General features: G+C 47.8%; 1 long non-coding RNA gene across 1 annotated transcript in view; it reads left to right on the top strand.

Moving 5' to 3' along the window:
* The first annotated feature begins 310 nt into the window (after positions 1-310).
* The window catches only part of LOC142015441 (uncharacterized), a 42,726-nt gene continuing 20,960 nt past the window's right edge, over positions 311-22,076 (top strand). The window contains exons 1-2 of the long non-coding RNA XR_012646152.1: positions 311-696; positions 19,529-19,610. This is a non-coding gene — a long non-coding RNA (uncharacterized LOC142015441). The remainder of the gene's footprint in view (positions 697-19,528; positions 19,611-22,076) is intronic.

Raw genomic sequence — 22,076 nt, 5'->3', positions numbered from 1 at the left:
GAAGATGCTCATAAATATTCATTTGGAATGTGCATCCTGGTTGCCGGGGCAACACAGGTGCGGACCTGGCAGGTGGAAGTGTTCAACCAGGTCCGCCCTGGCTCCATAAATTCTGGAGCGCAGCCCCAGGCAACCCAGTCCGCCGGAGGACGAAGAGAGGAGCGGACCAGGAAGATCTAAAAGGACTGCGTTAAGAGCTGGACACTTGCTTGTAGCCGAAGATTCGGAGCGGAGAAGGCGAACTGCAAGTCAGTCATCGCTCCCCAGCCGCCACGGGACGCCGAAGCTTTTTCGAAGAGCTCCAGCTGCGAAGACTTTTCTAAGAGCTCCAGCCCGGAAGAACAGAACTGAACTGAACTGAATTCACTATCAAAGACCTCAGAGCTTTGCCTGAGGCAGACTCACCTAGCAGAACGCGCCGGTAGGTGCCCTGCTTTGGTGAGCCTTAGAAGCGGTCCTGCTTTTTCGGCCGCCGACCCCTGCGGGCCGGCGGTGGAATTGCAGGCGGCTTATCAGCCAGGGGGTTTTTGTGTACCACGCTGGCCTTTTCCCCCTGGCCTGTCTTCTTTTTCCTTTGCTTTCCTGTCTGCCTGTCCGCGGCAGCCGTAAAAGCGCGCCGTGAGGGCTTCTCTTCTTAGCATCCTGTGAAGAGACCTGCGGGCCCAGCACCCAGACTGACAGATCGGGATTTTATAGGTATCTTAACAACATCCTCCATTCACATGAGCATTTAGGTTAGTTATGGAAATAGGCTTTGTGTTCTTTCTGTTATCTGTAATTCTTTTAGTAGTTACATTGTTCATTGTTATCCCATGTTGCTGCTATGTTTATGGCAGAGCTGGGAATTCTGAGACTGTTTAAATTAGGCGCGCCATATATTTGTAACCTCTACTCCCTACAGCCATTGTAAAGCACAGGAGGCGGTCTTATACGACCTAGCCTTGAAAACTGTACACGCAGATAGAAGATTAGATTAGGCTACAGCCTATTGTTTTATTATTGATATTGTATACAGAACTGTTAGCTCCCTCGCCATTGAGCAGAGGTAGAGCTGTCATGTGCAAACCCATTACCTGGGATAACCCCGACATTTTAACCCCATAAGGGTAGAATTGGTTCTGCAATAAAGGGCTCCCTGTACCCAGGGGTCGAAATAGGCAGTTCCATTATTGAATTGAGGGGACAACCTGTAATCAGGATAACCCCATATCTGTAATAGTTAAGGGAAAGTACCTTAAAGGGAAACCCCGTGCATTTACTGAGCTCTCCCCTGCCTGGCCAGCAGGGCAACTCATTTAACGTAGTAACCTGTAGCACAAGCTTAGGTAAATTTAATATAAATAATTATAACATCTGCTCCCCGAAGTAATTGGGCTAAGGGTCGAGCGACTTCAGCCACCACAGGAAGAGCTGGAGAGATAAATATAATACATAATATAAATATAAATATACAGTTCTGTCATAATCTTTTCCCTTTCAGCACGCGCAGAAGAGCATTATGCGCGCCTCTGGAGCACAAGTAAGTGTTAGGAGGGTTTAGAGTAGTGCTGGTCATTGCAATACCATATCATATTGAAGGCTACTAGTCTGTAAGCATACAAATCGTGTGCTAGGCTTAGGATAGTAGGGGAGTTAAATAGTTGTATCTTTAGTATTTAAACATAACTAGCTTATTTAAATATAAAAAGAAATATCTAATTATAAAAAGAACCCTCTTCTTTAAAAAAAAACGTTTGTGTGGTTAAGTTGATCGCTTGTCTGTCGTCTCTTCTGGGGAACGGGTGCAGCTCGTCACACACCCTGAAAACCTCATTGGACCAGGCCCCGTAGGCATCGACACAGGTCGCGGGGTAAAACCTGGGGCAGTATTCTAGCCACTGGTGGAACGCCTTCGGTAGCCTTATAGCCTTTTGGTTGCTGTTGAGCTGTCCACTCAGTTACAGATCGTTAGACATCTGGCTCCCTGCAGCAGGAGTAGCCCGGCAGCAGAGTGCCTGGCCCCATCCACGGCTCAAGCTGCCCGATGCTGGGGTGCCTGGCACTGTGTGGCTGGAACCACCTGCATTGGCTAGAACGGCCAGTGCAGGCCCCCCACTCCAGGAGTGCAGCAGCCTGGTCAGTTTCTCAGCTCTCTCTAGTAGCGGGGAGCTGGGACCCAGGTGCAGCACACATGGCTTTGTGGGATACATAAGGGACACTTCTGGAGGCTAATCAATTCATTTTTTAAGATGTAGCCCTTCCACACTGGTCTTTAATAGAACTTCTGAATTCAAGCTTGATGCTAGATCTATCAGGTAACTGCGATTTTGTAATCCTGACATTAGTGCACCCTAATTCGATCTAACGGTATATACAGTGAAGACAGTCACCTGGTAATATTGAGCTAATGGCCTTAAATTTTAATTTATCTCATAGTTTAGATGCAGCCATAAGCTTTTGTGGGCAAAGACAAAGTGGGTCTGAAATCATTGTTTTTGCAGTTACAGACTATCATGGCTACTCCTCTGATACCCGTTAATCCTTCTGTAGAGTTAAATAAATAGTTATACCTTTACTAAGAATTATAATCAGATTTTTATATGAACTACAGAAATGAAACTATTGTCTTTAAATACTGTTGCCTAGGTCATTCCCCTGAGACTTGTTAATGGAAGAGAACCTCTGTGCATGGGTATTCCCTTTTCTGTATTGTAGAGGTTAGGTAGCTCCACACCAACATTTACTCCCCACCCTGTCCGGACCTGACAGTAGACATTTTGTTGATAAGTGCTCAATCCAAGTTATAAGAGAGTCCTAGAAGAGGAGTGGGTGAGTTTCAGGCAAGCATGACCAGAGAGGAGTATGGGGGTTATAGAAAAGGAACATCCACAGCATTCTGAAAACAACTGAAACTTCCTGGAGGATACATTTTTTCCATAAAACAAAACCCCATTCTTCAGGGTTCCCGAGGGTACCCTTGACCAAAGAAGTCCATGAAAGCAACAGTTTTCCCCTCAAGTGGTAAAGTTCTACCCTGTTTTAAAGGCTACAATAAGGCCTATGCACCACTTACCAAAAGGTACATGTAGACCCTATTTTTAAGCTTTACACGAGCTTCTGTGGTATATAGGTCTGTGACAGATTTTTTTTTCAAAATGTTGAAATTTCCTTTTACTAGTTCTGGTTAGTTGTTGTTGTGCACAAGAAATGCCTCCCCATGGGCTGCTTTTAACATGCAGCAAATAACTATATGTCTTGTCTAGGCCCTTTTATTTTGAATCTCCTTTCAAAACTAAAATTTTGAAAGTTTCCATAAAATAATTTTTTCTACCTTTAAAAACCAAACTTATATAAGTGCTGCATTTTGATATGATCAAAAGAACACATCTTATATGCATATTGTTATGTTATTTTCATTAAAGACCAACCCAGGGTGACACTAATAGGCTATGGTTACATTACAGCAATCTGTCAACAGAAGTCACTGAAATATCCCAGCAAAACTTCTGTTGACAGACTCTGGCCACACACAAAACCCAATCAGAAGAGTGCTCCTCTCCATTGACAGAGCGGCCAGACTGGCCAGCAGCTCTCTTGATAAAACAAGCACCCAGAAACACAGTAGATAGTGCTTCCTGTTATCCTGGACACCCTAGCCGTGTCTACACGTGCACACTACTTCGAAGTAGCGGCACTAACTTCGAAATAGCACCCGTGACGGCTACACGTCTTGGGCGCTATTTGGATGTTAACATCAACGTTAGGCGGCGAGACATCGAAGCCGCTAACCCCATGAGGGAATGGGAATAGCGCCCTACTTCGAAGTTGAACATCGAAGTAGGGCATGCGTAGATGATCCGCATCCCACAACATCAAAATAGCGGGGTCTGCCATTGCGGCCATCAGCTGAGGGGTTGAGAGACGCTCTCTCTCCAGCCCCTGCGGGGCTCTCTGGTCACCGTGTGCAGCAGCCCTTAGCCCAGGGCTTCTGGCTGCTGCTGCGGCAGCTAGGGATCCATGCTGCATGCACAGGGTCTGCAACCAGTTGTTGGCTCTGTGGATCTTGTGTTGTTTAGTGCAACTGTGTCTGGGAGGGGCCCTTTAAGGGAGCGGCTGGCTGTTGAGTCCGCCCTGTGACCCTGTCTGCAGCTGTGCCTGGCACCCTTATTTCGATGTGTGCTACTTTGGCGTGTAGACGTTCCCTCGCAGCGCCTATTTCGATGTGGTGCTGCGCAACGTCGATGTTGAACATCAACGTTGCCAGCCCTGGAGGACGTGTAGACGTTATTCATTGAAATAGCCTATTTCGTTGTCACTACATTGAAATAAGCTACTTCGATGTAGGCTTCACGTGTAGACATAGCCATGTCTGTTGAGAGAAGTACCCACCCCCCACCCAAATGTCCACACAACTGTTTTGTTGATAGACTCTGTTGACAGCAGTGTTATGCCTCGTGGCTGAGAGGCAGAGTTCTGCTGACAAAAGTGCTGAGTTTAGTCAACAATCTGTCAACAAAATGCATTTTGTGTGTATATGTTCCACCAGTTTTGTCAACAAAACGGGTTTGTTGGCAAAACTCACCAGTGTAACCATAGCCATACTGATTAATTAAATGCCACCATGAAATTAAATGGAAAAGGATTCAAAGGTATTCCCACAAGCACACATTCATACACTCACACCAATGAACAGTCACAAAGAGATAGCAAAAGAAGCCAGAGCATATTTTGTCTGGTGTTTCTGCCTGCAGTCATGAATCTGCACTGGCAAGCTGATCATACAACCTGTTGTCAGCATGCTCTCTTGTTTTATTGGAACTGGGCATCTCCACTTAAGTACACAGAATCCCTCTTCTATGTCTACCACTGAGCTGTATGCCCAAGCCTCCTCCTTCACATGCATGCCAAGTTGATTGCGTTACTCATGCTTAGGGCAGTGGTGCCTCTGTGATTTTCTCTGATATTGCTCTGGGCAGATTATATTGGACACCACCTGGCTGTTGGTTCTGGGTTCTCTTGTCTTGTGGTTTCTTTCCACTCAGTCACACACACACTAGCTGTGTCTACACGTGCACGCTACTTCAAAGTAGCGGCACTAACTTCGAAATAGCACACGTCGCGGCTACACGCGTCGGGCGCTATTTCGAAGTTAACTTCGACGTTAGGCGGCGAGACGTCGAAGTCGCTAACCCCATGAGGGGATAGGAATAGCGCCCTACTTCGACGTTCAACGTCGAAATAGGGACCGTGTAGTCGTTGCGCATCCCGCAACGTCAAAATTGCCGGGTCCTCCATGGCGGCCATCAGCTGGGGGGTTGAGAGACGCTCTCTCCAGCCCCTCAACTCACTGGTGGCCGCGTGGAGCGGCCCCTTAAAGGTCCCCTCCCCCTCCCTGCCTCTGCAGGAAGCTGAGGGAACGTGCAGGCTGCAGCCTGCACACGCGGCTAGCCTGCACCACCCTCAGCGACCCAGCCAGCTGCGATGGCTGCCCGGCAGCCCCCCCAGCGCCCCCAGGCGACCCCCCCCAAGGGGAGCCAGGGCAGCCAGCCCAGCCAGAGGGGCAGCCAGGCTGGCAAGCGGCAGCGGGGCCCCTCCTGGATGGAGGCCGAGCTGCAGGACCTGCTGGGGCTCTGGAGTGAGGAGGAGGTGCTCCAGGTAATGGGGAGCAAGAAGCGGAACGTGGATGTGTTCGCTCGGCTGGCCGACGGCCTGGCTGCCCGGGGTCACCCTGCCCACTCTCCTGACCACGTCAGGAGTAAGGTCAAGGAGGTGCGGCAGGGTGACTCCCGGGCCCGGGATGCGGCCAGCCGATATGGGGCCACCCCCGTCACTTCCCCTTTTACAGGGAGCTCAGGGACATCCTGGGCTCCCGGCACACCTCCTCCCCTCCGGCCACCCTTGACACCTCAACTGACGAGCCCCAGCAGGCCCTGCAGCCGGAGTCCACCCCGGAGGCAAGCCCCGCACCCCGGGGGCCCCCCCCGGAGGCCACCCCCGGGACATCGCGGCAGAAGGAGGAGGAGGAGGGGGGCTCCTCTTCCGCAGAATCCAGCCTGCAGATCCTCCTCCTGCCATCCCGGAGCAGCAGCAGGGCCTCCGCCCCCCCGAGGATCTCCGGACCGTGGGAGCGGACCAACAGGTAGGTACCCCTCTCTAGTGGACACCCCTGGGCTTGAGGGGCAGGGGTAAGAGATATGTGTCCAGGGCCCCCCACATGCTCACATGGCCATGGCCCCAAGGACACCAGGGCCATGGCCCTCACAGCACTGCAGCCATCAGACCCTGCCCCCCCCGACCCCGCATGACAGTGCCATGCCCCATCCCCAGGCCAGGGGGGAGCGGAACCTCGAAGGGCCCCCGGAAGGAGGGGGTGGCACACCCCGCAGCAGCAGCATGTGATGGAGTGGGGGGAGTGCCAAAGGGAGACTCAGGCTATATATGAGCCACAAGAGCCGAGGAGCTCCCAGGGGCAAAGGATGATCGTGGGGCTACAGCTGGCAGGTGACACCTCTGCCCTGAACAAACAGGAGGGAGGAGCCGAGCTGGCTTGGAATTGGGGGGCGAGGGCGGGGGCCACAGGTAGAGGCTAGGGGAAGGGAGAGCTGGTAGGCAGCCAGCCTGAGGAGGGGGAAAGCTGCATCCCAGAGGGGCCCCCCTTGGGGTCTTCTCCCCACGACGGGTTGGAAGGACTGTCTCTTCCGACAGCTGGTGCTGTCACTCCTGGCAGAAACAGGGCATCTGTGCCCTAAGAAACCTCTCCTGCTCTCAGACCCTGCGGGGTGAAGTGAGAGTCGCTCCCACCAGGGGATGGGGTGCAGGGCAGGGGGACCCCTGAACCCCATCCATCACAGCAGCATTTCCTGGGGACGGAGATGGGGAACCTGCAGCACAGGGCTGGGGGGACAAAGGCCACAGCTCGGGGCCCACACTAACGCCTGTCTCCATTCTTCTTCCCCGCCTCCTCTCCTGTGTCCTGCACCTGCACCATCAGAAGGACCGGAAGAGAGCGCCAGCGAGGCGTCAGTCGTCCCGGAGAGCCCTCCGGGACCCTCGCTCCAGGGCAGCCCCTCGGCCGAGGACCGACCGGCCCCACGACGGGATAGACGGCGGACCCTGCGCCTGCAACTGGTGATGGCGATGGACACCCAGCTGCTGGCCATCCTCAGTTGGCAGCTGGAGGTTGCGGAGCAGCACCTCCAGCTGCAGGAGTGGGCGCTGGCCTGGCGCCAGGAGGCATGGGGGGCCTACATGCAGACATTTAACCGCCTGGTGGACTACCTGGCACCCCATGCCGCGCCGGCCGAACCATCGCCCACCCTGCCTGCTCCTGCAGCCCCACCACCAGCTGCTCTGCCCGTCGCCAGCCCATCCGCCGTCGCCCCGCCACCCACCCGCGAGGGCCGGAGCGCCGAGGGACCCCTGGAGCCACCTGACACTCGCCAGACCCCATACATTCCGGTCCAGCCCGCTCCCACCCAGCCACGGACCAGGCTGCAAGCGCGGCGGGGCTCCCGGCCAGCCACGCCCAGTGCCGGGCTATAAGGGCGAGGGGCCCGGGATGTGGCCCCCCCCCTTGTATATAGTTGGACCCTGTTTTTTTGGTCCCCCCGTTTGCCCCGTCCCCCCCATGTAAATAGTTCTCCCCTTTATCCTCCCTGGTTTTCTTTTTATTATTTATGGCACACAGTTGTTTCTTTGGATTGTTTTATTTTTGTACATATTGCTTTTCTTGAACGTTTGTACCTCGTTCTTTTCTGTTTGTGGTTCACATATATTTATTTACATCAAAAACAAAAAATTTCTGAAAGAAAAAAATAAGTTTCGGCAAGGAAAAAAAAAATTTACGTTCAGCCACAAGTGCGTGCTGTCATTTGTCCAGGACAAGTGGGGGGGGGTGGTGGGGTGCTCCATGGTGTGGGCGTTGGGGCAGGAGTGTGGGGGAGGAAGGAGCAGGCAGTAGGGGGCCTGGGCAGAGTTCACCCCGTGGCCTGTTCGTCGAAATGGGCCCGCAGGGCCTCCCGGACCCGGGTCCCCTCGGGGTCCACCTGCCGACTGGGGGCAGCAGGTGGCTGGACGTGTGTCCTGCCGGCCTCCACAGCCGAGCCCTGGAGAAAGGTCTCCCCCTTGCTCTCGACCAAATTGTGCAGGGCGCAGCAGGCACCCACAATCTGGGGGATGTTGTTGGGGCCCGCATCCAGGCGGGTCAGGAGACATCTCCAGCGTCCCTTCAGGCGGCCAAATGAGCGCTTCACCACCTGGCGCGCACGGTTCAGGCGCTCGTTGAAGTGCTCCTGGCTAGCGGAGAGATGGCCCGTGTACGGGTGCATGAGCCACGGCCGGAGGGGGTAGGCCGCATCTGCGATAACGCAGAAGGGCATGGTGGTGTCCCCCACAGGGATCTCCCGCTGGGGGATGTAGGTCCCCGCCTCCAGCCGGCGGCACAGGCCCGAGTTCCGGAAAACCCGGGCTTCGTGGGTGCTGCCAGGCCAGCCCACGTAAATGTCCTGGAAACGTCCCCGGCTGTCCACCAAGGCCTGCAGGACGACAGAATGGTAGCCCTTTCGATTGAGGTATCGTCCTCCACTGTGATGCGGGGCGCGGATGGGGATGTGAGTCCCATCCAGAGCCCCGAAGCAGTTGGGGAAGCCCAGTGTGGCAAAGGCGGCGATGGTGGCATCTGGGTCCCCCAGCCTCACGAGCCTGTGCAGGAGCATGGCGTTGATGGCACGCACAACCTGCAGAGAAAGCACATGGGACAGCACCAATGAGGGGTGAGCAGGGTGTGCGTGGCCCTGCCCTGCCCTGCCCTGCCCTGCCCTGCCCTGCTCTGGCCCCCCTGCCCTGGCCCCCCTGCCCTGCTCTGGCCCCCTGCTCTGGCCCCCCTGCCCTGCCCTGCCCTGCCCTGCCCTGCTCTGGCCGCCCTGCCCTGCTCTGGCCCCCCTGCCCTGCCCCCCCTGCCCTGCTCTGGCCCCCCTGCTCTGGCCCCCCAGCCCTGGCCTCCCCCCGTGGGTTCGCTTACCTCCATGAAGACAGCCCCGACGGTGGCCTTGCCGACACCAAACTGGTGTCCCACGGATCAGTAGCTGTCCGGAGTGGCCAGCTTCCAGACAGCGATGCCGACCCGTTTCTGCACTTTGAGGGCACGCCGCATGGCAGTGTCCTGGTGCCTGAGTGCGGGGGTGAGCCACTGGCACAGCTCCAGGAATGTCTGGCGGGTCATCCTGAAGTTCCTGAGCCAGTGGTCGTCGTCCCACTCCCCAAGCACCAGCCGCTCCCACCAGTCGGTGCTGGTGGGGTAGCTCCACAGCCGCCGGCATGTGAGGCGGGGGGTGGAGCGGGGTGCTGCAGGGGTAGGGGTTGAGCCCTGCTGCCCTGGGGGCATCTCCTCCCCTGGGGCAAGGAGGTGCTCAGCTGCCTCCCACATGGCATGGGTCAGGGCAAGCCCTGCTCCTGCCGGGAGGGCTGGGTGGATCTCTAGCTGCTGCTGCTGCTGCTGCTGCTGCTGGGGGTCCATGACTGCGGCGCCCGGGGTCTGTGTGCCTACGGCTCCTCAGACCACGTGCTGTGCAGGCTGAGTGTGTCTGGGAGGGGCCCTTTAAGGGAGCGGCTAGCTGTTGCCCTGGAAGCGCTAGTCCGCCCTGTGACCCTGTGTGCAGCTGTGCCTGGCATCCCTATTTCGATGTGTGCTACTTTGGCGTGTAGACGTTCCCTCGCTGCGCCTATTTCGATGTTGGGCTGCGCAACGTCGAAGTTGAACATCGACGTTGCCGGCGCTGGAGGACGTGTAGACGATATTCATCGAAATAGCCTATTTCGATGTCGCCACATCGAAATAGGCTACTTCGATATAGGCTTCACGTGTAGACGTAGCCACTCTGCTATTCACACTCCCTTATCACATGATGGACTGGTTCAAAGCTCAAGGGTTATGTGAGTAAGTACAAAGCTTGCAGACAGTTACAGAACTTAAGAGGTTATACTAGCAATGACTGAAAGTTACAAAACTTATATTCTTATTATAATGGAACGGGCCAAGGCTTCTCACAACACATATTAAAATAAAACAGTCAATATAAACCCCTTTGATCTCACCAAAATAAATATTTCAGTAAGGCTTTGTCAAAAAAAAAGAGTTAACAAAATCAATGTTACATTTGAACTGTTTTATTTTCTTGAATTAGAATTTTCTGAAGGAAAACTGTTCTAGATGAAATATATTGACTATTTCTACCAATGATTTATACACTGTGCTATAAGCACATGCCAAAAAATGGCAATTTTTCTAGTTATAAACATATGAAGAAACAAATCTTTCTTAAACAGCACACCTAACAATTTTAATAGATTTTGGATGAGGCCAATAATTTTCCTAATTTTAAATGCATAGTAATTTTTCCTATACTTCCCCTTTGAGAGTGCTCTGAGCTTGCAGTGTGTCTCACATGTGCTATGTGTGTATTTCAGCTTAATAGCTAATTGGCTTTGGTTTTATTTTATCATTTCTCTCAATAAAATAAATTATGACAAGTATTCCTGAAAGGTTTTTTAAGTGAAAAGCTTCCTTCTTAATTTGTTTCCTAATGTAACGTGTTCTGGGCTCTTAAATGTAGCAAGAAGTCATTTCCAAACAGTTTATCCTTTTAATGTTAAAATTAGCAGAGTTTAATTTGATGTCTAGGAAATTAAATCACAGTTGATAATAAAAACATGTAAAATTCATTGGTTAAGAAAACGGAGGATGTTCTGCAAAGGTCAGCATGCATAATGTCAAATTATTTGTGTGTGAATTAATGGAATATTGGCTAACAAATGCTTTGTGACACAAGACTGTGGCTCTAGGCTTAAACACTCTGTCAAAGGCAATTTTTCAAAGTCATCCCATAACCAGTAGCTTATTTTTAATAAATAAAGCTAAGCAAGATACCCAATTAATATTTCTAGAATTAGTAAGAGGTGAGATTGCACAGATTCTAATCACAACTGGCATGCAGAGAATAAATTGTTCAGAAAACCGGCAAATGTAATAGTAGTCGCAATTCTGAAATAACTTTGCAAGCATCTACACAGTGCAATGGCTATTTTGAAATAGTTTCTAAAGGCTTATTTCAAATTTGGTAAACCTTATTACATGGGGAATAGTGCCTATTTTGAAATAGGGGCTGTGTAGACAGGGAATAGGGGCTATTTAGAGTAAGCTATAGTGCATTCAAGGCTCTCTTCCAAAGTAGGCTCTCTTGCATCTTTGATGCTCTATTTTGAAATAACTGAGTGCTATTTTGAAATGCAATATGTGTGTAGCTGTGCTAGTTCAAAACAGGCTAATTCTGCTGTGTAGACATCGCCTTAACCTACACACCTACTTTTTTGTAGTCATCTTTGCTCCTTTCCCTACTTCATTAGTATTTGTTCAGTAAAATAGTAGAATTTACTCTGTAAGACTTATCCACAATACTAAAAAGCATCATTATCCCTTCCATTTCTATCTGTTGTCTGTCCATCTCCATAACATATAAAGTTTAGGAAGTTAGGCACCAAATACCTTTGAGGGTCTGGGTAGGAGTGGGCAAACTTTTTGGACTGAGGCACCCATTGGGATATGGAAATTTATTAAGCAAGCAGCAAATGGCTTGGGAAGTTGGTGTTGGGCTGGGGTGTGGGAGGGAGTGAGGAATCTGATGGGGGAGGCAAGTTCTGGAGGTCAGGAGCACAGGCTGCAGACAGTGCTTACCTCAAGCACCTCCTGGAAGTACATGCATGTCATTGCCAGGTTGCTCAGTGCCCTATCCCATTTATAGGTGCCACCTCTACAGCCTCCACTGGCTGTGATTCTCTGGCAGTGGGAGTTGTGGAAGCAACACTTGGGACAGGGGCATCACAGAGCCCTCTGGTTACCCCTGTTGTAGGAGCCGGGGAGGATACATTGCTGCTTCCAGGATCCCCATGGAGCAAGGCAAGCCTCTGACCCCACTGCCTATCTGGAGTGCTGGATCAGGGCGAACCCACTGATCATTCTTCCCAGCAGGAGCTCAAGGCCTGTGAGTCTTAGTTTTCCCATTCCTGATCTAGATCAAAGTATTTGTCTTTATTTCTTGTGCTTGACGTCAGCTGCAAATTGTCATCCCGTTATTTTCCTCAACATTTATCAAATATCCCTAAAATATGGTGTTGTATAAATATTAATAGCTTTCATAGCCCTTTAACAAAACATCATTTTCCCTTGCCCTGATCCTATTTCTCACTCTACTCTAAACCTGAGCATCTAGTTCAGAGGACTTCATAACTCATTTTCCTTTTTCTCAGGTCTATAAAATTATACTGGTCATAATCAACTTCTTCAACAAAACAGAATGCTTTGTTCCTTGTTAGAAGCTTTAACAGAAGAAGTGATGACTCATTTATTTTTCATTCATATCTTCAAAGCTCCATGTGTTGCCAAACAACATTATACTTGATCCTGGGCCATAAATTATCTCCCATTTTGAAGAGAATTGTTCAGACTCCTGGACGTCACCCTAACTATTTCATCTGCTGACTCCCCACACAAAATAGGAACACATAAATCAAATTTTGGCACTTTTTCTGCACGACTTTGTTATATACCATGCAGATGATTGGTTCTTACTTTTATTTTTTTGCTGAATTTGTTCGAACTAACTCCAATCTCAAATCAACTCAAAAAATTCTTTCAGTGCTGGTTATGGGTTCTACCCTTGTTTCATCAATCCATACCATTAATCTCCTGCATCTCTGCAGCCTCTGATTTTGCTCAACACCTACACTGCATCAAGAGTAATTGAAATCTTATTTAAACTCAACCAAGGAGGACTACAAATTACTCAGTGACTTCCAACAACAAGAGGATCCTCTTTTTCTGGTCATCGGAGTCAGTTCCTTCTTGGATACCTCCTAACCATCAAAGAAATGAGACCACAGTTAACTTGGCCCTTTCCAGATAATTCAACAAATCAACCAATGGACTTGAAGCTCAGTTACCCCAAGTCACAATGATAAATCCAATATTCAGAGCTTCCTTATTCAAGAAATACGTGGATAACTCCTTGCTCAGATTTCCTTTTCAAACACCACTCCATCCCATCCCTCACCCATGGTTTCATGTCTGGACTAAAATACAGTGAGACAGAATCTGGATTCTATGACCTTCAGAAGATGACTCATGTTCATCATGGGCTGGGAATGGGCTAAACCATTTGGAAATCACAGGAACAAGTTAGTAGCATACATGCACCTGAACTCTTGAAAATTCCATTAATCTCAACCCAAGAATGTGGACCTAAGTAAACTAAGGATGCACCCTTTGGGGACAGAGGAGTAGGGGGCAAGGATGGAGAGGGTGAGGAGAAGTAAAATCTGCCCTGAACTAGAACCTGATTAAGCCAGCTGTGGTGATGAGTCAACCCATGAGCCACAAACTGCCCTGAGACATTTAGGGAAAGTATATAAACCTCAGAAGAGAAACAGAATCTCAGTCTGGAGAATATTACATCATGGCCTGAAACTCTCTCCCTCCAGATAGGGGTAACAGTTTCCACAGACCTTAGCTTGATCCTGCCATGCTTTGACTCCAGTCTTGTTCCCAGTCCTGCTACAGTCCTGCCCTTGCTCCAGGATAGTCCTAAATCCATGCCATGTTCTGACCATGCTTTTGCTTCCGGATTCCATCTCAAACCCCTAGCTGTGGTACCTAGTTCAGATGACACCACACAAAACACTAGTCCTGATTGCCGCTGCTCCAACCACTACATCTGACCCTCCAAGTCTTTTTTTTTGACAGTTTCACTAACATGGATGCCATCCCCACCATTTCCTAGGGCACTGTGATATCCTGGGACATTGATGGGCCTCATCAACTTAATCCTGAGGGACATCCTGAATTCATTGGGCTCAGATGACATCAGAGTACCCACCAACTCTGCCTAAATAAACCATCTTAGATGTGACATTTTCTCAACTCCCACAGCCCTTTTGTGTAGCCTTTTCCTTCCTCACCTTCTTTTTTATGTCCCTCTTCTTTTGTTTTCTGTTTAATAAAAGTCTAGCTTATTTGGCCAAGACTGTATGTTTGGCAACATTGCTCTAAGCCTATGATCAAAGAGGCAAGTAACAGCAAAACCCTGAAAAGCCCTATGCTCGTACAAGTTTACCAAATAACATAGTGGTTACTTAGACCTTGTGCTTACAAGTGAAAAACACCACCAGCATTTTTGCTCTTTTTTTCTTTCCCACTTGTCTTCTAGAAAACAAGATGGGACTGTAACTAGCACGATTCTAGCAGCAATAGTTCCAGCCCATCTCAACTCATATATTTTAGTTTCCTCTGAAAGGATAGTTATTACTATCCCTAACACCATCTAAAAGCATGTCAGGGAGAGAGGACAAGAGGGTGTTCCCTTTAAAAACACTTTCCAGCTAAAAGCAGGAGTTAAGAACCATTTTTCTATCAGGAGCTATGGACCTATGGAAAATATCATATGACCCCACTGGGGGCGGGGGTGGTGTGAGGGGACAGTAGAGGCTCAGGGTTTCCACTAGGTTCTGGGATGAAGACAGAAATGAGAAATTCAAGGTATGGGAGTAGTCTGTGGGCTGGGGCAGGCAGTTGGGTGCAGGAGGGAATCCAAGCTGGGAGACATCTCAGGGCTGAGGGTTGAAGTGCAGGAGGAGGTACAGGGTGCAGGCTTAGGTAAGGAGGCTGTGTACAAGACAAGCTCAGGGTTGGAGTGAAAGAGGGGGTTCAAGTTCTGGAAGAAAGTTAGAGTGCATGAGGAGGCTTGGGTGTGGGCTTTAGCCAGGCAGCACTTACATCAGGCCGCTCCCAGTTGGCAGCAGGGTAAGGGAGGCTCCCTTAGGGCATAGGGGTCTGGCAGCTTTATGCAGTGTGTACTGCTCACAGACATCATCCCTGCAATCTCATTGGCTGCAGTTCCCAGCCAATGGGAGCTGTGGAGTCAGCGTTAGAGACAGCATGCTGAACTTCTCTGATTGTCCATATGTTGAGATGCCACAGGGCACAGCACCCATGGCTCCCACTCTGCATGGGACTGCCAAGACTTGGGGCTTCCAGTGGATGGTATCGTGACATGCTGGAGACTTTTTGAAGCAGTGGGCTGGATCTGGCCTACAGGCAACAGGTTCACTACCCCTGAGCTAAATGTAATAGGTGTTATTAAAATGAAAGTCTTATGTAGTTGTTTACATTTTAAATGCTTTAACCTAGTTTTTAGCTTGTCTTCTGTATTTTTCATAAATGATTAAAATTGCTTAATGTTGTATATTTCATGGTGCCAAGCAAGCTGACTTCTCTACATGTCAGATCCCAAACCTTGGCTAATCCTGTTAAATGCTGGATAGTGATATGATCATTTTAACACCTCTGAATCTTTGGGCTCATTTGTTCCAACTAAATTAATACTACAAAGTATTGTCCATCCTTTCATTCTATAATGACTGTTTGAGAAAGACTCAGTTCTCTTGAAGTGGTGATCATTGTTTGGTTATTATTATTATTATTATTATTATTATTATTATTATTATTATTATTCACACAGGGGGAGGTAGTATACCTAGGATGATGAACCAACACATTCCAGGTTTATAAGTTATTTCAAACCTTCATTGTGGATAAGTAAAAATATATAGGGGTTTATAACAAAGACTCCTGTGGTAAGCAGATGCGAAAAAAAGAACGTATCAAAATCCCTCTGAGGAGTATACTGCAAATAATTGTATTTTCTTGTAGTCACATAAAGCAGCTTCATGCAATTGGATGTCTTGGGTCCAGCAGCAAGCAGGTAGACACTCAGTGGTATCAAAACTGCATAAACACAGTGAGAAATAAACTTGGGAGCGTTATGTGAGGCCCTGCAAGAAATTCGATGATGCTAAATGACAATAATCATCCAGAAGACTATAAAAAAGAAATTATTCAGTTCAAATCCTGAGGTGCTCATAAGGATGAAGATGGTAGCTAGTGGCTAAGTTGGACAGATCTGCTGGAATTCATGTGCCAGTATGAAACTTCCTCTTCCATTATTTCATCATTTCAACACTCTTTACTACCTACCATTGTAACAAAATGGACAGGATCCACCCTGGACAGCAAGTTACACAGAAGTGTAGGCATTGTTTGGGGTCAGATTGAAAGCAAATCCAGGAAGAAAAAAATCAATGGTGTGATTATTTTAAAACAATGCAAAATAAAATTATTGTGCGTTGATGTGAAAACATCTTAACAGTAAGATTCAATACCTGTGTGAATAATTAAACTTGTATAATTTTTAATTTGCTATATTATTTTTTTCTGTTTCTCGTGGTTTGGGTGTCACCATTTTATGCCTGTATCTGGATGGTGATATTGTTATACATTGTGCTGCAAAACCTTGTTACAGGTGGAGTTAAAACTCACTGAAGTTAATAGTTGTGAACTCCGGTTTCAGTTAATATAAAATTAAGCATAAATCCCCAGAGAGGAAAAAAATGGGGGGGAAGCTCCCTAGGAGCTTCTGGTAAATTATGTTTTGAGTGTATTGAGAGCAGAAAGAAAGATCACACAAAATGAAGAGCAGTCAGAGGAGGAGAGAAAGGCAAGAAAGTTGAGCTGGAGTCTGAGCCTGTAAATTCAGTGTAACTGTGGAAAATATATAGACTTAGAAGGTAAGTTTTGTGTTTGTGTTGCAATTTGAGAGCTATAAGTTAAGAAACTGTTCCTTGCTTCCTTCTGAGAACAAAGACTCAGGTGTGTATATATTTTTTGTAGTAAAGGCTGCATCTACACCACAAACTAATTGAATTTAAGGCAGTTAGCTCGATATTACCACATGACTCTCTCCACTTTTAATGCCATTAGCTTGATTTTGGGAGCAGTAATATTGGGATTACAATATCTCTGTTACCTGACGGGTATAGCATCAAGCTTGAATTAAGAAGTTCAATTAAAGGTCAGTGTGGAGCTTTAAATTTATTAGCTTTGAGAGGTGTCCCATATGTAATCCACCATGCCCTTCAGTGCTCTGCTTTGGTCTTATGTCCTTGCCTCCATGCAGCAGCAGAGCCTGGAATTACAGAACATACAGGTATGTGTCCATTCCACCCAGCCCACATAAATGTCGAAGCAGTGGCCCTTGCTGTCCATCAGTGCCTAGAGCATTACCAAGGGGAAGCCTTTTCTATAGATGTGTATTCCAGCAGTGTGTTCTGGGGCACGGGTGGGGATGTGCGTCTGATCCAAGGCACCAAAGCAGTTCGGGAATCCAAGCACTGCGAGTCCCATGATGACCGTGTCCACATCCCTCATGTGGATGACCCCGTGCAGCAGCATCACATCGATGGTGTGCAAAGCTGCATGGGAGGGAAGGTGTGCAGCCTCGTGAGAGCATGAAGGGGCATGCCCAGGCTTTGGCCCCTCTGCCCCTTTCCCCCTGCCCCATCCCATCCTGCTACCCCCCGGCCTGTCCCTCTTACCCTCTTCCTCCTGTCTCCTCCCTCCTTACCCCCAGCTGCCAAGGGTCCTCCTTGCCTGGGATTTGCCTCCCCAACTCCCTGTGCAAGGTTTGTGATCTGAGCATGCCTTACCTCCACGACAACAGCTCCAATGGTGGCCTTGCCCACACCAAACTGGTGCCCCATGGGCTGGTATCTGTACAGAGTGGCCAGCTTCCAGATGGTGATCACCACCCATTTTTCAAGGCGGAGCACAGGGCTCATGTGGGTGTCCTGGTGCCTCAAGGAAGGGTTGAGCCAGTGACAGTCTGGAAACCCTGGAAAGTCTGCTTGCTCATTCAGGAATTCTGTAGCAATCAAGCATTGTCCCAGTCCCCCAGCAACAGGCACTCCCAATAGTCACAGCTGCTGTGGTGGCTCCAGAGATGCTGGGTCACTTGAGTGGTGGGGGTGCCACTCAGAGTCAAAGAGCTCTAGGGCCCCAGCAGGGGGATCACCCACAGGAGGAGTGGGAGGGTTGCAGTGAGGACCGCGGCCAGATGCCTGACCATGGCATGGAGGATGGTCAGCTCAATAACCAGGAGCTGCTTCTGAGGGGCCATTGGGCAGGCTTCCAGGCACTGTTGGGTCCGTGCAGGGGCTCTGTAGGGCTTGTGACAGCTCTGTAGGCTTGAATGAGTGCAGAGGTTGGGGGCATGTTTGGGAGGGGCCCTTCAAGGGAGCAGCTGGCTGCAGGCCCTGGAAGGGTTTGTCAGCCATGCAACCCCTTCCATGGTGTTTCCTGCTCTACTCTTTTGTAAGAGCCTGTGGCTGTGTGGTTGTTCCCTTTCAAAAGAGCTGAGTGTTCTTTTGAAAGAGTGGATCGCAGACTTGATCCAGTTTTTGTGTGTAGACACACACACTTTCAAAAGACAACCTTTTGGATGGTGCCTTCCAAAAGAATGCCTTTCAAAAGATTGCTGTAGACATAGCTAAAGAGTTTTTTCCAAAATAACTCAGCTGTGTAAAATGGTCTTTCAGATGAGAGCCCCTGGAAGTATTACTCCCAGCAGTTCTAATCCAAAATAGGCTTCTTCATGTGTGCATACAATATTTTGGAATAGATTTTGCTTATTTTGGGGGCTTCTCTCTAGTGTAGATGCATTATTCTGGAATATCTTATTTTGGAATAATAATTCCAGAATGAAGTATTCTGGAATAACTCTTTAGTATAGACATAACAACAGGCACAGCAGTAGGCAGTGGCACTGTTCTCAGCTAATTGGTGTTTGCCAGCAGTGGGCTAGGATCCTTTGGTAGGAAGATCAAAGTCAAAGATTCAAGAGTGAAAAGGAGACAAAAATCCATGCAGTTACATGGAGGTCTTTGGGGATTTGAAATGCTAGATAATTTAGGCTCTGTTTAACCTCATACTCATCTTTAAGCAGAGTCTATTAGCTCCATCATGTCAGTGAGCAGGAGCTTACTATTTACAAATGAGAAAATTAATACAAAATATGGATAATACTGAAAAGAAAATTACTAGCCACAAAAGGCCATATATCACTGCTTTATGTTTTGCAGCATATGCTTGTAGAACCAGACAGAGTGAAATTATTGTGGCACTAACCATGATAAATATACAAAAACAGGAAGCAGGAGAAGAAGAGAGATCACACATAGGCAAAACTGCTTGAAAAGCTTTGGAGATTTGGATAGGTGTGCAGTAGTTCTGCTACTTAACCAAACGTCCTGGACAGGCCTGTATAAACATTTACACTGGATCACAAACCCATTTGAAATGACCCATGTGCCAGAGGTTTTATGTATTTGCTAGTCTCAATCCACCATCATGAAATTGCACTAGGGCAAGCAATAAGGATGGTCACAGAGATGGGGAGCCTGTGAACCTTTATTTCCACACTGCCCTATTATATCTGCTCTTTGGGATTTTTTTCATACAACAAATCTCAGGAATTTTAGATGCCTGAAGACCAGGGCTAGTTGGATGGGTTTGATGTTTGGGACTAATTTGGGGAACACTGCTGAACTGAGCTCTTCAGTCACCACATCTGCAGGCTGAATTCCTTGTGACATTTCTGGTATCTTTTAGGTGCTAGCTGCACAGTATTCTGGTTCCTTCTAATGCCTGCTGAAACCAGGAGGAAGAGAAACTCATGCACGTATGAAAACAAGTTAGTTCATCATTCTCCTATCTCAAAAAAGTCTGATTTTCAGAGAACGGGGTCTGAGATTTTTTTTGTTTCTGTCTCATTGGGGAATACTTCTGGGTGGTATTTGGGAGCACTTTCATGGCTCATGGCTTAAGAGGATGGGCATTAGATTTACTATTGCATAGATGGTAGAATTCATTTCCACCAAATTTCGTTGAAGACAAGAACTTAACAAGACAAAAAAGGGATCAGACAGTTACATAGATAAAAACATAGCCAGGGCTGTAAAAGGAAATGTTTTGTTTTGTTATGGATATAAAACCACATGCTTCATAACTTTACCTAAACTCTAATTTTTGAAGGCTAACAGATTTCCTTTTGAAATATGTTATCTTAATGTTGCCCAGTGAACAGCTTCTTGCATCATCCTGAGAAACAGATGGTGCTAGACAATGTTGACTATTGAGGATGAATATGATATGATAATTTAACAGGACTGTTCTTGCTTCCATTTAAGTTAGGATCAGGTTAAAACTTTGTAGAAACATTGGGATTGAAACCCTGAAGCACATCTTCACAATTTTCAGAAGACTGCAATGGCCATGAAAGAGGGATCAGTGGAGCATAAAACTTTGCATAGGTTTTACTTGTCGCTCATACAAAGAACATGGCTAGTGCAAGTCACAAAACAGAATAGGGTGGTAGAAGGAAAGTATTTTTTAAGATTTCCATCATATGAACACAATTTATTATTACTATTCTAAGATGATTCCAATCTACACATAGATTGTCACTATCAGTTTTAGGGGATCCTGAAGATTTTAGGAAAAAAAATAATTGTCCTAAATATCTATGGCTTTGATTGAAAGATTAATGTTTAAAATATTTTATTTTATTAATGTAGCTCCTGAGCGATCAACTTAAATCATGGGCATTTTAGAAATTACACTGTGTGAGACCAGAATTCTGTCCTTGTAAAACAGCCATTCACTAGCAATCACAAAGTATGGAAGAAAAGGGAGCAAGCTATTCCAATATTATGATTTATGTCAACCTTGTTTAGAGTTTAGAATACAAAATGCAGAGATATAAGTGATTTCCATACCGTAAACCCTCGATTTAATGGACGATGAGGGGTCTGCTATTCCTGAAGTCTGCTAAATCTGGGTCTGTAAAATTGAGGGTTTACTGTAGTGTTCTGATGAAAATGAATAATAATCATTTTAAGAGATCAAGATAAGCTATTTATTGATCACCAAAATTCACAGGCTGAGCCACCCAAATCCATCATTCTCTCATCCAGAGACATCCATGGCCCTGCCCGACTAAGGATCTGCTAGGACCAGAGAGCCCTGGGGCTGGGAGGAGGAGGGGGAAAGCCAAACGAGCATCAGGAGCCCAGGATAGGGTAACTACAGCTGCTCTGGTGACAAGGAGGGGACAGACCAGGCAGCAAAGCTAGGAGCTGCAAAGAGAGACCCTCACCCTAGGCTGGGAACAGTGGCTAGGGATGGCCAGGCGGGATACCTCATCATGGAGAAGATGCCCTGAGCCAGGTGGGATGCTGTAGCTCAGGGAAGCTGCAGCTGTGGAGGGGTGGCTGGGGTTGTAAGCTATGGGCTAGTGATCCTGGGAGGTGGGAAGCCAGGGAGCTGCAGGCAACAATGGGGAGGGGAGCCCAGGAGCAGAGTCTGGAACACCAGCAGGAGGCAGAATTGACCTGTCCTCATCCAGCAAAATACATGGTCCGGGACTGCTCATTTCCTGAGGGTGCCAGACCAGGGAGATTGAACTGACATCTCTCCTTTCTTGACTGATATTCAAAAGATTTTATCAGAGGTGTTTTCCTTTAGAACTTTTTGTACATACTATTTTGATTATTTTTATTTTTAGAGGCTTAGTGGATTATAAATCTTGTACAGAACAACCCCAAGTCCTTCCTTCAGAGATGCAGAATAATTTAATAGGTTTATCATTTGGTTTTGGGAAGAGGGGGTTTTCGAAATCTGGGGGTTCCTTTTGAAGGCCCCCATCTACACTGGCAGTGTGCATTTCAGAAGTGGCGCTTTTGAAATGTGTGCGGCCACGATTATGATAATGAGGTGCTGCATATGCATGGCAGTGCCTCATTGGCATCTGCCCAAGTGGCTCATTAGCATCCCCCCTTTTGGAAGTGGGCTGCTAGTGTAGCCACTGCCATGTAGATGCAGCTCTTTTGAGAGTAAACTCCATCTTCAAAAGAACCCTTCTTACTGAAAAAAAAGAAAAAAACAGAAAGAAGGGTTCCTTTGAAGATGGGGATTACTTTTGAAAGACCTGCATCTAGACTGCTTTTCTTCTTTCAAAAGAAGCTCTTTCAAAGGAATAATATGCAAATGAGGTGCCAGATAGCTGCATCTCATTTGCATTTTCTATTTCCCTCATTAGCATGCCTTTCTTGAAAGAGGAATGCTAGTGTAGATGTAGCCAGAATGTCTGACTTTTCAA

Source organism: Carettochelys insculpta, chromosome 6 (genome assembly GCF_033958435.1).
Source record: "Carettochelys insculpta isolate YL-2023 chromosome 6, ASM3395843v1, whole genome shotgun sequence".
In the NCBI taxonomy this organism is placed as follows: Eukaryota; Metazoa; Chordata; order Testudines; family Carettochelyidae; genus Carettochelys; species Carettochelys insculpta.
The sequence above is the reverse complement of the archived record's forward strand: the minus strand, read 5'-3'. Positions and strand labels throughout refer to the sequence as shown.